The 15,653-nt window shown below is 37.2% G+C and overlaps 1 protein-coding gene across 1 annotated transcript in view; it reads left to right on the top strand.

The window, feature by feature from the left end:
• Positions 1-15,653, top strand: part of L3MBTL4 (L3MBTL histone methyl-lysine binding protein 4) — a gene marked incomplete at both ends in the record, with an annotated part of 378,564 nt that overhangs the window by 149,600 nt on the left and 213,311 nt on the right.

Below are 15,653 nucleotides of genomic sequence, written 5' to 3' on the forward strand. Positions count from 1 at the left end.
TTTTAATTAAAATGCAGAGTAGTTTTCCACCAGAGAATTTGTTTCTGTGGTGAGAAGCCATCCAGCCTGGATGACTGCCTTTAGCGAGTAGAGAACAGAAATAGTTTCCTCGAGGAAGGAGGCTCTGTAGCTCCCAGAAAGGCTACAGAGGGCTGCTTTAAAGCCACAGCAACATCCTTCCCTCCTTGCATGTCTTAGGGGGTTTCTACACGAAACAGGCAATCTCTGGGTTAAACCATGACTGAGAGAGGTCCATAAGGTATTTCTTCTTGGACATTCTATAAGTTCTTTCTCTAAAAAAGGATTCTGTCTCCTTTTTGTTGGCATTATCATTTTTTCTTATTTTTATCATCATCATAATATCTATGGGTTTTTGTTTTCTGTTCTGGATATAAAAAACAAAATTCATTTTGGTCACTGTAGCCAAAAGTTAGAGCTGAATTGGGGAGCTGATGAACAGATTTCTGTATTGTCCTCGTTGAGGTACATCTTTGAAATGAAATTTTTCTAAGATAAAATCATTCAGTCTTTTTCATACAGAGAACAGAAAACATTAGTCAGCTTGGCTTCATTATATTTTGTAAAGAATAACTGTTAAAAACATTTTTCCATCCAAGCACAGTTTGTTTTCATAGTAATAAAACCAATGAAGTAAACTAATTTAAATAGGCATTATATTAAAATGTATTTGTTTGATGTCAGTTTGATACTGTTAGAAGGAAAGTTTTCTTTATTTGCTTTATCTTTAATTTGAATAATTCATTTGATACAGTTGCAGGTACATGGGTTTGATGAAATTCAGAGGCAAGTATAGGACTGTACCAAAAAGCTCCACACATGGTGGGGCTCTTTGTTTATCTGAAAAATGAAATAACCAGTGTGTTCAGGGACCAAGTAGCTGTTGTCTCCCATAATACCTTGCTATCAGCATTTATCTTAAATTCCCTTTTAAGTGTGGTATCTCTGTCTCATTTTTCCTCATTGTTATTGCCTGGTGCTCAGGGCTCTAACACGTGTCTTCTCACTCTGACTCTGCACTAGACTCACATTCATTACTGTTGTGTTTAGGTACTAGCTTTCATTTTAAATTTATTGCATTTTGGTTTTGATAACATAGAAAATTATCTAGATTTTTATTAAAGGAATATTTTATTAATATTTCTAAGAAATATATTCTGCCTTCCACTTATTTGTTGCCCACTTATTATACGAACAACTTGAATTAACCTATTTATTATCTTAAAAGATAATTTGAAAAACTTTATCTCCTTGAGTGAGTTTATTACATTTCTCATTTACCATCTCAGTATTGAGATTTTAAAGTCTCAGTTTTCTGCATTTATTATTTAGCTAATCACTACAGAGCAATATTTCATTTTTCTTGTTATCCTTTGTAATTTATAGAAACTCTCTTTATTGGAGAAAAAAGAATATGAAATACTTGTAAAAGTATTACACCCACAATTGTTATCTCTGTGATCTTCAGAATAATAGCAGGCCTTTAGGATTTTAGAGTTAAAATAAATTATGCTTGTATAAGTGGCTACCTTATATAGCATGCAGTCTAACAAGAAAAAGGTACCAGTTTTAGAATATATTTAAATGTCTTGAGGTCTCACACATAATCTCAGCCAATTTTCTTACTGCCTATTTTTGGCAGAGCTTGTCTCTATTCCCTGCCTTCCTTCAGCTAGTCCCACAGAAGGGTAAATCCTTGTCTTGCCTTATGAGGTACAAGGGAGACCTGTGAGCTGACCATTTTCTAAGAAGACATAGGAGGCAAAGGTATTTGCTCAAAATTCATTCCTCAGTGGAAAGGCATTAAAACGAGGGCTGGGTTTTGCATACCTCTTGTGTACAGAGGCTATTTGAAGCTTTCTGATTGCTTTTCTTAGCAATTCCTACATTCCCCAATTGGTGTGTTGATCTCTGCATTCTGTGATGTTTCTCCTGAAAAGTCTTGTCTTTCTAGTACTTTTTCATTACTGGCCTACAATAATCATTAGTCATATGAAGGAAGGAGAGGAGGAGGGAGAGCCTTGAATGTTCTTTGGGGTTCTATCAGTGGAGTATGAGTAAACTCTTTCTTCATTCTCTGTCCTTTTCTAACTAATCCTCTGCTGGAAATCAGATTGTGCAGGTGTCAAGAAGTGGCACAGCTTGACCTAGGTCGGATCTTTGGTTCTGACTCTCTTAGCTTTGCAGTTCTTTGGTGATGTGGCTAATACAGTAATAAACCTTCTCAGTGGACCGCTCCTGCAAAGGTTCTGAGCCATAGACACTGCAGTGTCAGACAGAGCACTCCCTGGGGAGTGAGCACATCATTCTGGATTCTAGGCTCAGTATACTTCACAGCTGTATCTTCACAACAACTCTTTAAAGAAATTTTGTCTCTGTCCTATGGTTGATGAGGAGAGCTTAAAGAACATCAACAAAGTTTCAGAGAGCTAAACTCGGGGCTAACATTTTTTTATACTTTGACTTTAGCTGGAAGAAGGGATAAGCTGGTGGGACCCTGTCACTTCTACAGAGATGTCTCCAACCAGATTTGAGGTCACTTTCTTTCAGTTCTCTCTACTCTTAGGCTGGCTGGCTAGTTTTTATTCCAAAACTCTCTGTCTGGCCAACTGTATCTCTCCAGGAGGTCAGTGGCGAGGTTCTACTTGCCCTGATTGGATATTAAGGTGACATTTTATTCCCCTTATGTTGTTGTCTGGACTTATTAATTACCATGGTTACTCTCTAATAAATATTTATGATAGACTCGCTGCTTCTTGTTCAATTTGGAGCCAGCCATTATGTTTAGTAATTACTCTTTTGTTTGGCTGCACACTGCACTCCGCTGTATCCAAAAACCCATTACTGTCATCTTATCAGGAAATGCACATTAAACTACAGTAGACGGATGGGTACTTTAAGGAAGTTTAGACTATATTCTGGGGCAAAGACTATTCGTCTATGAGAAAATACAAAGGAGGGATTTAAAACAGAGTAATATTTGATAAATATTTGCCCTGTGGGAACTGAAGCTAAGCTGTGAAATAAATTATAAATGAATTCCAAATAGACGTTTTAGGAAGTTCTCCTGAATCATTAATAAATTGAGTCTCCTCAGCAAGCCTTTTCATATTTAATACATTAACTGGATATATTTGCAGTCTTTCCAAGTGAAATAAAGACACTCTGATCAAGGAAACTTATGGTAAGCTGTCCACTTTCATGACTAGAAATTATTTTGGAACTTAGATCAGACTAATGAGTTGAAAATCTTTTGCTTCCATGAATCTTTAGGTGAACTAACATAAAGAGGTTCAGATATGAGTGAGCAAGTGTTCACTTGATTGACAGTTGCCTTGGATGTAGCCTCTGGAGTCCTGGTTTAACTGTCAAGGCGGGATCCAGACCTACAACAGATAACGCTACTTGCCAACATTTCTGTCTGGGTTACATTTTGGAAATGGTTTTGAGACATGAGGATAAAAGAAGATATTGATTTTAAAAATGACTGTCCTTTGAGTTGCAAACTTATAACAAATGGACATTATTGTGTCACAGTAACTGATGACTGTTTCCATTTGGGAAGAAGACACTTCTAAAAAGTATTCTACCAATTAATGAGAAGATGGTTTTTAAAGCTGGTGAAACTATAAGTTACTGTCAGCCGTAATGTCCAGAAAAGTTGAAGTAGGTTGAGTGTCACACCTGGAGAAGGCACATTAGTGGAATTGCTATGATCATAAACGGCCATTGTTATGGTGCTCATGATGCTAACCTCTGCAGGAGTCCAGGGCTGCCCGTCACATCCTGTACAGCTCCTTGCAGCCACCTGTAATGTGCATGAGGCTGAGGGAGCAGACGTAGGGAGTTTAAATAACCATGGCATCTGGTGCAGGGCACCGGCGCCCTTCTTGTGAAGCACCAGAGAGCAGCCCTTTCTTACTTGTGATCTTCTGGTAAACCATGTGTTCAGTGTCCTCATAGACAATATCCAAAGGGATGGATGATCCTCCAACTGGGTTCCACAAAATACTCCCATGTAATCATATATTCTCATACTTTTTGATAGAGCTACTTTTAGCTTGTAGCACGAACAGGAACAGATGGCAGCAGGCCCTGCTTGACCCGTGGGTCATAATCCACCAGCTCCTGTCTTAATAGAGATTGTGTTGATGGGAAGAGAAGATGAAGGGATTGTCATTGTCAGGAAAGGTAGCTTTATATCCCTGTACTGTCTCTTCTGTTTGATTATTGAACCAAATGACACCTTTTTTTGCATTCAATAAAGTTTTAAATGTTTTTCAGTAAAAAGGTTATTAAGTGGTATGTCTGCTATGTCATTAATTACACAGCTGTAAAAAGAGATGTATTTTTCCAATACAAGAGAGTGCTTATCCATAATTGGATTCTCAGTGCAAATGCTGCCCGACTCAATCATTCACACTGTGGGCTCACATATCAACCAGAACTGTATTCTTCCCACAAATGTAGGGAGAGAGTTACCTTTTAACTTTTATTAAAGTTATTGTGTTTAGAACAGAAACAAAGGTCAGACAGCCAAATGCATGCCTGCAGGGGAGGGGAACTGTCAAGCCTCCCAAGGAGCTCCCTCATGCATCCAGCTATCCTGAGAGACCAAGCAAGTGTCTGGCATGACTATTTGGCTGGAGGCTTCATCTGAGTCATAAGGCTAGTTAGACTAGAAATAGATCAGTTCACAGCTTTCTGTGCAGAGCACTGTCTATGTAGAAACATCTTAGGTAAAACAGTGGTGTTGCAGCTCTTCTAAGCTTATGTGGTTCTCGGAGCCTCTCAGGACTGCGACTGACCGCACATCTGCAAAGTGGGCATGTCTCTGCATAGAAAGGCTTGATGGTGTTTATATTGGAGACAAATGGGTGCTTGAATAGAACCACATTTTATTCTAACCATTTTTAAGCTGGTAAGTCAGGCTGTCTATACTCCATATTGGCAATTCATTCAAAACTGCATGTTTACCCAAAAAGTATGAGACTCTTGCTTGATCAGTTGGCAGCAAAGTTTTTCTTTCCTTACCCACAAGGCCCAGTGTAGGATGACTGTACTCCTTCAGAGCACACAGAGGGTTTTCTGGGCTTAAAGTTAGAAGAGACTTAGACATTCTCCATTGTTCTGCTGGGCTTCTGGATGTGTGATTTCTGTGCAGCTGCAGATCTGGCATTTTCTATGCCCTTACTAATACTGACACTTACCCATTCTGAACTCTTCTTCACACATCCCGCTCTACAGCACACTATCCTTAGACTGGAGAACCATCTCTCAAAAACAAGTAACCAAACAAAACCACGCCAATATTGTCTGAATAGGCATAATTGCCAACATCCCTGACCAGTCCAAAACAGGTGCCATTTCTTAAAAGAAAGAATGATAGAGGCACAAATGGAGTTTATTCTTTGACAAGCTAATTGATGATACATGATTTATTTCCAAGTTGTAGTTATATTATGTTTTTGTTGTTACTGTAACAAATTAACACCACTTTTGTGTAGGGTTGATGTCAAGGCGATATATGATTGGACAGTAGAAAATAGGGTGGGACAAACTTTTTGTAAGGTGGGAAAGAGGAGGGAGGAGGAGAATCAAGATGGAGCCAGATAGGGAGACTCTAGATCCAGGTTGTTTTAATTGGCGATAGGTAGATAAGAATATTTTTAAGGGTTTCTATAGGTCAATTTGTCTTATCTAGGTGGGTGGTTTATATCTTTGTCCACTGAATATAAGCTTATTGTATGGATATATTTTGGACTGAGAATTTAACATATAAATCTAATTGTTAAATTACAAGTTTCTAGAGCTTGGATTTTACTGGGCTACAGGGGAGGTGAGCAGAATTCCCACTGGGCAGAGAGACATCCTGGAAAAGGGCTGCTATAGAGTGCCTGGGGCTAGTGTGGTGTGGTGCCATGCTTGAATGACCCACGGAAGGTGATGTGTGTGTCAGGCATGGAAACAGCCCAACAAGAGGACAGTGTGTGGCAGAGAAGCAGCCGGGACGAGCCCTGCTGGAGTGGCTCACGGGCTGCTGTTGCTGCTGCTGCTGCTTCTAATGCTCTACATCCAGAATCCCAGGCAGAAAATGTGCCACCAATAGTGGGATATTGATTTCATGTAATGACTGAAATCAAGGTACTCCCTAAAGGGCACACACAAAGACCCACCTCGGGTATGATTGTAAAGTCTATCAAGCTGACAGTCAACTCTTAGCTACCATAGCTCTACCCTTCTCAGCCTCACACCCAAATATCTTACTTTTAAGCCATTATTGCCTTCTCTTTGTTAGCATAGGCTTAGGATCATCTTACACTAGTATAAAATCTATTTGTTCCAACATCACAATTCCTATGGTCAGTAATATTTCTAACACTTTAAAAGTCCAGAACCTTAGGCTAAGTTTGAATGCACATAACTCTAATCCCAGCACCTGGTAAACAGATGCAGATGAGGATTTCTGTGTGCTCTAGGCTGGTCTGATCAACATAGAAAATTTTAGGCTAGCCATGGCTGCCTAGTGAGACTTCATCTGAAAAGAAAACATAAACTGTGTAACTATGATTTCCTATAATGTCAAAACCAAGCTATATACTTCCAACTTATAACAAATGTCGCTGAATCCCAAAGGACTTAGGAATCCACACTAGTCCAGCTCTGGCCCCCTCAACACACACAAATTCTCTCTTGGGACAGCCCCATGCTTTCAGTAGATGTCCTATAGTCTGAGCATCTCCAGTACCTTGTGGTCTCCATTGCTTTTAGGAACCAGGTAGCCACAAAGGCAAGTCCTGCATTAGAATAAAACAGTTGTACATCACTTTCTCATTTGGATCTACTGCCATGACTCTTTCCAAACCTAAAATCCTACAGTTTACTACTATTCAATACCTCTTACATATTTAAAGGATATATTTCCTATACTAAAATCTTGCACAAACATGAAGTTCACCAAGGTTTTCTTAATTAATGACAGTCTCCTCAGCCCCATTACCCCCCAGCAAAAAAACCAAAGAGTTCTGAGTTCTTTCTGTGTTGGCCAACTACTCCTGGGCATGAAGCCCACCTATTGGTGTGGTTAACATACCCAGTGAGACTACTGGAGAAATGAACGTTCCCTTTGCCAGCAGGTATCCATCACTGATAGCGGTAGGGAGCCTTTGTCTCTTTCGCCTTCTCAGGGCTGGCACCTTGCCTGGCTTGAATCTGTGCAGTCTGTACCTGCTGCCACAGTCTCTGTGTGTTCACATATAGATGAGTCCCATGTGTCTGAAAGACACTGTTTCATTGGAGTTATCCACCACTGCTGCACCTTACAATCTGTCCATCTCCTCTTCGTTGTAGATCCTGAGCTGAATGCTCGAGGGTCTCTCATTTTATGCACATTTTCCAGTTCTGTCTTCATGCTTGTCCTCATCTACTACAAACAAAAGTCTTCTCACGAGGGCTGACGGAGGCACTGATTTATGGGTAAAGCAGAATGTCCTTAGGGGTCCTCTTCTCCCCCTCTTTTTCTTCAGCACAACAATCGTATTTTGTTTTCCCCCTAGGTTCGTGGCCTTGCCGATCTCAGGCCTCCTTGCTGTGTCAGCCATGGGTTCCATCTCATGGAGCAAACCTTCAGTCTAACCAAGGAGTGGTTGGTTATTCCTACAACATTCATTTCACCATTTGCACCCATATATCCCACGGGTGGGTGTGCTTGTAGCTAGGTCAATGACCACTATTCTGCTATAGCATGCATAGTACCTTTCAGGACCACGGACAGTACTCAGCAGTGGTGACTCCTCTAACCAGATTCTACACCTCTGAGCTAGATGAGATGTGCTGTACTGTCTCACCAAAAACAATAGGGTCTCACAATCAGTTTGTGGAGAGCAAACAATAACCTTCACAATACCCTGTGATGTTTGGGGGTTCTTATGAGTCTCTTTGGGCAATGACTCAACATGTCATAACCCAGTCCTAGCAATAGAATATATTCATTTGGTAGCAATAGATTTCTAGTTGGGACATGCCTCCCGCACTGTTTGATGTTACTTTCAAGTATGTATAACTTTTAGGAAGGTTCCCATATAGCCTGTCAAATGGCCCTTAAGGTAGTTGTCCCTCCCCACATTCCCTCCCTTACCTTATTGCTGATCCTACTTTCTATTTAATTCTTTCATCCTGGTCTTCCCTGTCTCTTGATAACAATATATTCTGTCATTTTTAACTTGGGAGGTTACCCTTTATCCCACTACCTTGCTCTACCTAACTTCTGTGGGTATCTAAATTTTAGTATACATATCCAAGGCATGAAAATATCCACATAAAAGATAAAATAAACAATATTAGATTTTGAGGATGGGGTTGGATTATCTCACTCAGGATGATTTAGTTTTTTGTGCTGCATTTATTTACCTGTAAATTTCATAATTCTATTTTTTACAAAAGCTGAATAGTATTCTATTGTGTAAATGTGCCCAATTTTTATTATCCATTAATCAGCTGATGGACATTTTGGACATTTTCAATTTCTAGCTGTTCTTAAAAGAGCAGCACATAAACATGGATGAGCCAGTAAGTATCTCTATAATAGAATGTAGACAACTTTTTGTGTTTGCTTAAGAGCGGCATAGCTGGATCTTCAGATAGATCTAGTCCTAGCTTCCTGAATCATGAAAGTAATTTACATAATGGCTGTGCAAGTATGAACTCTTCTCAAAACAAATAAGTTTCCCCCTTTCCCCATATTCTTGCTAGAATGTGTTGTCATTGTTTTTATTGTTCTTAGCACTTCTGACTTGTGTTAGATGGAATCTGAACACAGTTTTGACTTGTATTTCATTGGAAGGAAACGATGCTGAGCATTCTTCTGTGTATCATCTTTTCAGAACTCTCTGCTTAGCATTGTATCACACTTTGTAATTGGTTCATTTGTTTTCTTAATCTTCAGAGATTTTTAGCTCTTTATATACATTAGATGTTAAAACTTTTATCAGGTATGTAACTGGCGAAGATATTTTTGCAATCTACAGCCTGCTGAATTTTCTAAATGGTGTGTTATTAGCCACAGAAAATCTTTTCAGTTTCATGAGGTCCTATTAGTTAATCATTGTTTTGAGTGCTTGTACTATTGACACCTTGTTCAGAAAGTCGTTTCCTGCGCCAGTGTATACAAGACTATTCTCCATTTTGTTTCCTAACAGATTCATGGTATTTGGTCTTGTATTGGGGTCCTTGATCCATCTGGAAAATGAGTTTTGTGGAGGGTGATTTATTTGCACTTTTGGCATGTAGTTGTCCAGTTTGAACAACATCATTTGATGAAGGTGCTGTTTTTCCCCAGTGTGTATTTCTGATATCTTTATAAAAAGTCAGTTGTCTATAAGTTCATGGACTTAAAATGTTTTCAATTTTAATCCATTGATCAATGTGTCTGCTTTAAAGTCAATACCATTGTAGAATAGGCTATTTTTACTACTATAGCATCCTTAGTTCAATTTGATACCAATTTGATAGTACATCCTGCAGACAATTTTAGTACAGGATTGTTATATCTATCCTGGGGTTTGTTGTGGTTATTGGTGTGTATCTGTGTCTGTGTGTCTGTTTGTGTTTTTGTTTGTGTTCTGTTTTGTATTTCCATATGAAGCTGAAGATTATCCTTTCCAAATTTGTAAAGAACTATGTTGGAATTTTCGTGGGGATTGAATTGAATCAGTCGGATTTCTGTAGAATGGCCAATTTTACTATATTAATCCTACAATCGTGGGAGAGCTTTTTATCTGCTAATGTTTTCTTAAATTTCTGTCCTTTGTATTTTAAAGTTTTAATTATAAAAATTTTCAACTTGCTTAGTTAAGACTTTTTCAATAATTTTTTTTGGTGGTCGGTGGCTGTTGTATATATATATGTGTGTGTGTGTGTGTGTGTGTGTGTGTGTGTGTGTGTGTGTGTGTGTTTGTGTGTGTGTGTATACATGTATATATATATACATATATGAAATATATACATATATGTGAAAGTCTGTTGAATTTTCTGAATTAATTTTGTATCCTGATACCTAAGAAAAAGTGTACAATTTTTCTGGTGAACTTTTTGGGGTCCTTCATGTGTAAAATCATATCATCTTCAAATAAAAATATTTTGACTTTCATTTTTCCTATTTGCAATCCCTTCAGTTGTCATATTGCTTCAGCTAGGACTTCAAAGACTATATTGAGTGGAGAGAGGGGACATCCTTATTTCTCTCTGATTTCATTAGAAATGTTTCTCTCCGTTTATTTTGTTGATGCTGACTGTGGGCTCACTGTAAATCCTATTTATTTAGTTGAAGTATATCTGTACAGGACTTCTATCACAGAAGGATGTTGGATTGTCAAAGGTCTATTGTTTTGAATCTTATGAGATTACCATGTGATGCTATGTTTTAGTTTGTATATATGGTTGTTTCTACTGATTCATCTCTGGGATGAAGCCAACTTTATCATGCTGGATGTCCTCTCTGATGTGTCCCTGGATTTGATTTGCCAGTGTTTTATTGAGAATGTTTGCTCTATATTCATAAGGGATATTGGTCTATAATTTTGTTTTTTGTTGGGACTATGTGTGATTTATGTATCAAAGTAATAGTTGTCTTGTAAACATAATCATGAAGCATTTCTTTAGTTTCTCTTTTTTCAGAACAATTTGATAAGTATTGGCTCTAATTTTTGAAAATCTTGTAGAATTCTGTATTGAATCCATCTCTCCCTGAAACTTTAACAGTTGAATGGACTTTTAACTAATGCTTCTATTTCACTAGGAATTAGGAGTCCCTGTATGTTACTTATTTGATTTTGTTTTAACTTTGGTAGATCACATATTTTATAAAATTAATCTTTCTCTTTTAGGTGTTCTAGTTTGGTGCAGTACAGATTTTTAAAATATAATCCTATAATTCTCTAAATTTTCCCACTAATGTCCTCCTTTTCATCTTTCATTTTATGAATTTGATCTTCTCTCTTTGCCCTTTAGTTAAATTGACTAAGGTTTTACCAATCTTATTTTTTCCCCAAATAACCAACCTTTCCTTTTGTTTGATCTTTGCATTATATTTCTTGTTTGTCTCTGTTTTGTTGATTTCAGTCCCAAGTTTGATTATTTCTTGCAGTCTATTCTTTTGAGCCATTATTTGTGTGTGTGTGTGTGTGTGTGTGTGTTCTAGAACTTCCAGGTATGCTATTAAGTTACTAGTATGAGATTTCTCTAAATTTTTTCATGTAGGTTCTTGACACTATGAACGTAACTCTTAGAACTATTTCATTGTATCAAATTGGTTTGAGTTTGTTGTATTTTACTTTCATTTTCATTCAGTTATAACATAATTTTAATTTTTTTCTCGATTTTTATCTCAACCCATTTTAATTTGGTAAAAATGTGCAGCTTCCATGAATACCTATAACATTTTATTCTGGTTGATACTAAGTTTTAATCCATGGTGATGTTATAAAATGAAGACTGTCATTTCATTTTTCTCATATATGTTGAGATCTCCTTTGTTCCAGATTATACAATCATATTGGAGAAAGTTCTAAGAGGTGCTGAGAAGAATGAATATATAACATCTGTTAGGAACTGTGGTGGTTTGAATGTTCTTGGCCCAGGGAGTGGCACTATTAGGTGGAGTGGCCTTGTTGGAGTAAGTGTGGCCTGGCTGGAGTAGGTGTGGCCTTATTGGAGTGGGTGTGGCCTTGTTGGAGTAGGTGTGGCCTTGTTGGAGTGGGTGTGGCCTGTTGAAGTAGTTATGGTCTTGTTGTAGGAAGTATTGTGGAGATAGGCTTTAAGAACCTCCTTCTAACTGCCCATGACACATTCTTATGTTTGCCTTTAGAGCAATATATATATATTAGGCAAATGTACTTACACATAGATCAGCATTTAGGCAAGAATGTTCCATGTACTGATTTATATACTTATGCTCTCTCTTGTTCTCTCTTCTCTTTTTTTCAGACACCTTCTTCCCATCACCTAGTTGTTTTTCTATTTCACAATATATATGTATACATATGCACATACACATGCGCGCGCGCGCACACACACACACACACACATAACACAGGAAGCAACTAGATAGGTTGCATATCTTGGATTTTTTATGGATAATGCTGCAATAAGCATTATTATAGCCAACTTAGACTCCTTTGGGTATATGCTCAGAAGTGCTACAGTTGGGTCATATGGTGATCCTAAGTTTAGATTTAGGAGAAACAGTGACACTGATTTCCATAGGTACTGTCCGAGTTTACATCCCCATCAGTAGTATGTAAGGGCTCTTTCTCACACACCCTCCCAGGTAGGCTTTTGTTGTTTTCTTGATGACACTCATCCTGACTGTGGCGAGATTGAATGTGATTGTAGTTTTGATGTGTATATCTGTGATGATTTGAGGACCATTAGAATTCTCCACATATTTATTGGCTGGGAGTGCTTTTTGTTTTGTTTTGAGAAATGTTTCCTCAAATCCTTTGCTTGCTTACTGATGAGATGGTACGTAATTTAAGATTTAATTTTTAAGTTCTTTAGGTTTAATTTTGAGTTTTAGATACTAACATCCTGTGAGATTTATAGGTGGCAAAGATTTGGTCTCATTCTGTGTGAGGTCCTTTTCATTCCACTGTGACTGTATCCATTTCCCTGCCAACTTAAATTTCATGCAGTCCTGCTTTGTCCATTCCTGCAATTTTTTCCTGACCCATTAAATTTCTTTTCAAAAGTATTTGCCTATTCCTATATTTTGAAGTATTTTTCCTCATGATTTCCTATAACAGTTTTGATTTCAGGTCTTATATTAAGGTTTTGAGTCATTTTTATTTGGTTTTGCACAAGATGAGAAATAAAAATCTACTTTCATTATTCTGTATGTGGGTATCCAGTATCACCAATTCTAGAAAGGTCAGTTCTCTAAGGTATTTGATACTTTGGTGAAAAAAAAAGAAGAAACTGTCAGTGATAAACATAATTCTTATTTTCTGTGGCTTCTTTTCAATTGTCTGTGTACCTGTTTCTATACAGGAAATGTACATGTTTGTCAGCATGACTTTGTGGTATAGCTTGGGACCAAATCTTCCACGTTACACCTACTACTAATTTGTTTGCTTAGGATTGTTTTGTCTATTTTTTGTTTGTATTTGCATATGGATTTTAAAACTATTCTAAAGAATATATTTAAAGACTATAACTCAAATTTTTATTTCAATTCTGTGTTAATCCATAGATTATATTTTTAGTATAGCTATTTATATAGTTAAAGCCACTGATCAGAACCTCAAAGGCATCAAGTCATATTGGTGTCCCATTAAGGAAAGAAGATTCAGCATGTACCCCAGTGTTAATGTGACTAAGTTTGAACTTTCTACTTACTTTTCCGTGTCCTCCATTTGTCTTCAGTGTGTGATTTTTGGCTCTTCTGTCATTCATTCCTGAAATATGATTTGTGCCCCTACTATTGTCTGTGTGTCGTCAAACTGTCTCTGGCAATGGCCTTTGCTTTGTATTTATTGTGGTGCACAGCAAACACCACCTGGGGAAAGAGTGAGGGATACTCAACAGAATCCTTATCATAGTTTTTAAAGAAATAACATTATTTACTCCAACAGACCGCAAAGCACTAAGGACCCCCAAATGAACACTTGTTTGAAAAAGATCTTTGTACTGTTTGCAACATTTATGGATATACTAATATCCATAATATTTTCTGTGAATACTTATTGAATAAGGCCACTTCCAAGCTATTTGTTTTGAGACAATGTTCATAACACATTTGCATACACACATGCATTGCTATTTAGGTCAGGTGTATGGAAAGGGTACATAGCTTAAGATTAAAGCCATACACTACCTTAGGGTGTAGAAGCTGATTGCATGGGAAATTCAATAACATTGATCATTACTCATCCTCTTAAAGACGGGTTAAATAAACAGACTGAGTGCGCAGCAGGATGGTAGCAGTCTTAATTGACCTTAAGGTAAACTATTCACTGGCTGTGAGACCCAGCATACATTACGGTCTCTTGGAATGAAAACAATACCTTAATGAAATTGTATTGCTACAGCCATTTCTACAGCATTGGTTCACCTAGTACAGGAGAATGGGACTTGCCTTTTCCTGATGTCTTTCTTTCTCTGGTGTCTTGGAGTTTCTGTTGCAGAGTCCTACTGTTTTCTTGATTCTGTTTATTCCTATGAGAGTCCTATTGTTTTCTTGATTCTGTTTATTCCTATGTGTTTTATTTTTTTAAAGTATTGTAAATAAGATGTCTTCCTAATTCTTTCCAGCAAGACCATTAATGGTATAAAGAAATGCTACTGGTCTTTTCCATCTTTGTTTCTTAATGTTTGGCTGAATGAATTTGTCAGCTCTAGTGGTGTACAGGAAGATTCTTTAGGGCCTTTTATATAGAGAATCAGCTCATCTGGAAGCAGGGGTAATTTGTCCTCCACCTTTCCTATTCATTTCTATTGACCTCCCTTGCTTTGTGGCTATAGCTGAGAGTTCAAACTGAGTGAGTAAAAGCAGGAGTTAGACACCCTTGTTGTATTTCTGATTATAAAGAGTGTTTTCAGATAATATTGTCTACAGATTTGTCATGTAGATTTTACGACATTGAGATATGGTTTTTTTCCTGTTCTTCCTTCTTCAGAGCTTTAACTGTTACAGAGTACTATGCTTGGTGAAAGGCTATTACCTCATCTGCTCAGACAACCTTGAAGTTTCTGTCTTTGAATCCATATACCTGCTGCATCACATATATTGACTTGTATATCCTGAACCACCCCTGATATGAAACCAGATTAATCACGGTATATAATTTAAAAATGTTCTTGAATTTGGGATATAGTGTCTTTTGAGATTTGTTTTTAGGGATTGGTCTATGTTTTGGGCTTTTGGGCTTATTTCATTTTGATATCAATACAACACTGACTTTTTAGCATGAGCCCTTCCCTTTTTACTTTTGTGGAAAAAATTAGAGAATGTCGAAACTATCTCTTTTTAATAGACTGGTATAGTTTGACAATGACTGTATCCAATCCTGGGTTTTCCTTTGTAAGAACACTATTTATTTAACTTTATCCATTATTATAGAATTTTTAAAGTCATTTTTATCCCAGTTATTGAAATCTAGTATATAATATATGTCTAGGGATTTAGCCATGTCTTCTTCATATTTTAACCTATTGAAATATTGATTTCAAAAATGTGTCCTAATTGATTTATCACCTCTATTAATGTATATGTTTTGCTGAACATAAGGGCTTATGGACCCTGTTTGCCATTTTCAAAGAACCAAACTTCTAGTTTTTTTTTTTTTTTAATTCTTTCTGCCCTGATTTGTTTTTATATGTGTTTTTCCCTGTTGGTTCAGAATCAGGCTTGTTCTTGTTTTTATACATGTGGTTATCTCATGGTTTCTAGTTTGGCAACTTTCTTACTTTTTAAATGTGACTACTCTTAACTATCATTTTTTTTCTTCTAGAGCCACATTTTCTGTACACAGAAGTGAGGTAAGATGTACCTTATATTCCGCTCAACTTAGCAACTACTCAACTTCTTTCCTGACTTTGTCTACAACCTTCTGTGCTGTCAAGGGTCTGTGATTCTGTTT

Source organism: Micromys minutus (assembly GCF_963924665.1).
Source record: "Micromys minutus genome assembly, chromosome: 23".
In the NCBI taxonomy this organism is placed as follows: Eukaryota; Metazoa; Chordata; class Mammalia; order Rodentia; family Muridae; genus Micromys; species Micromys minutus.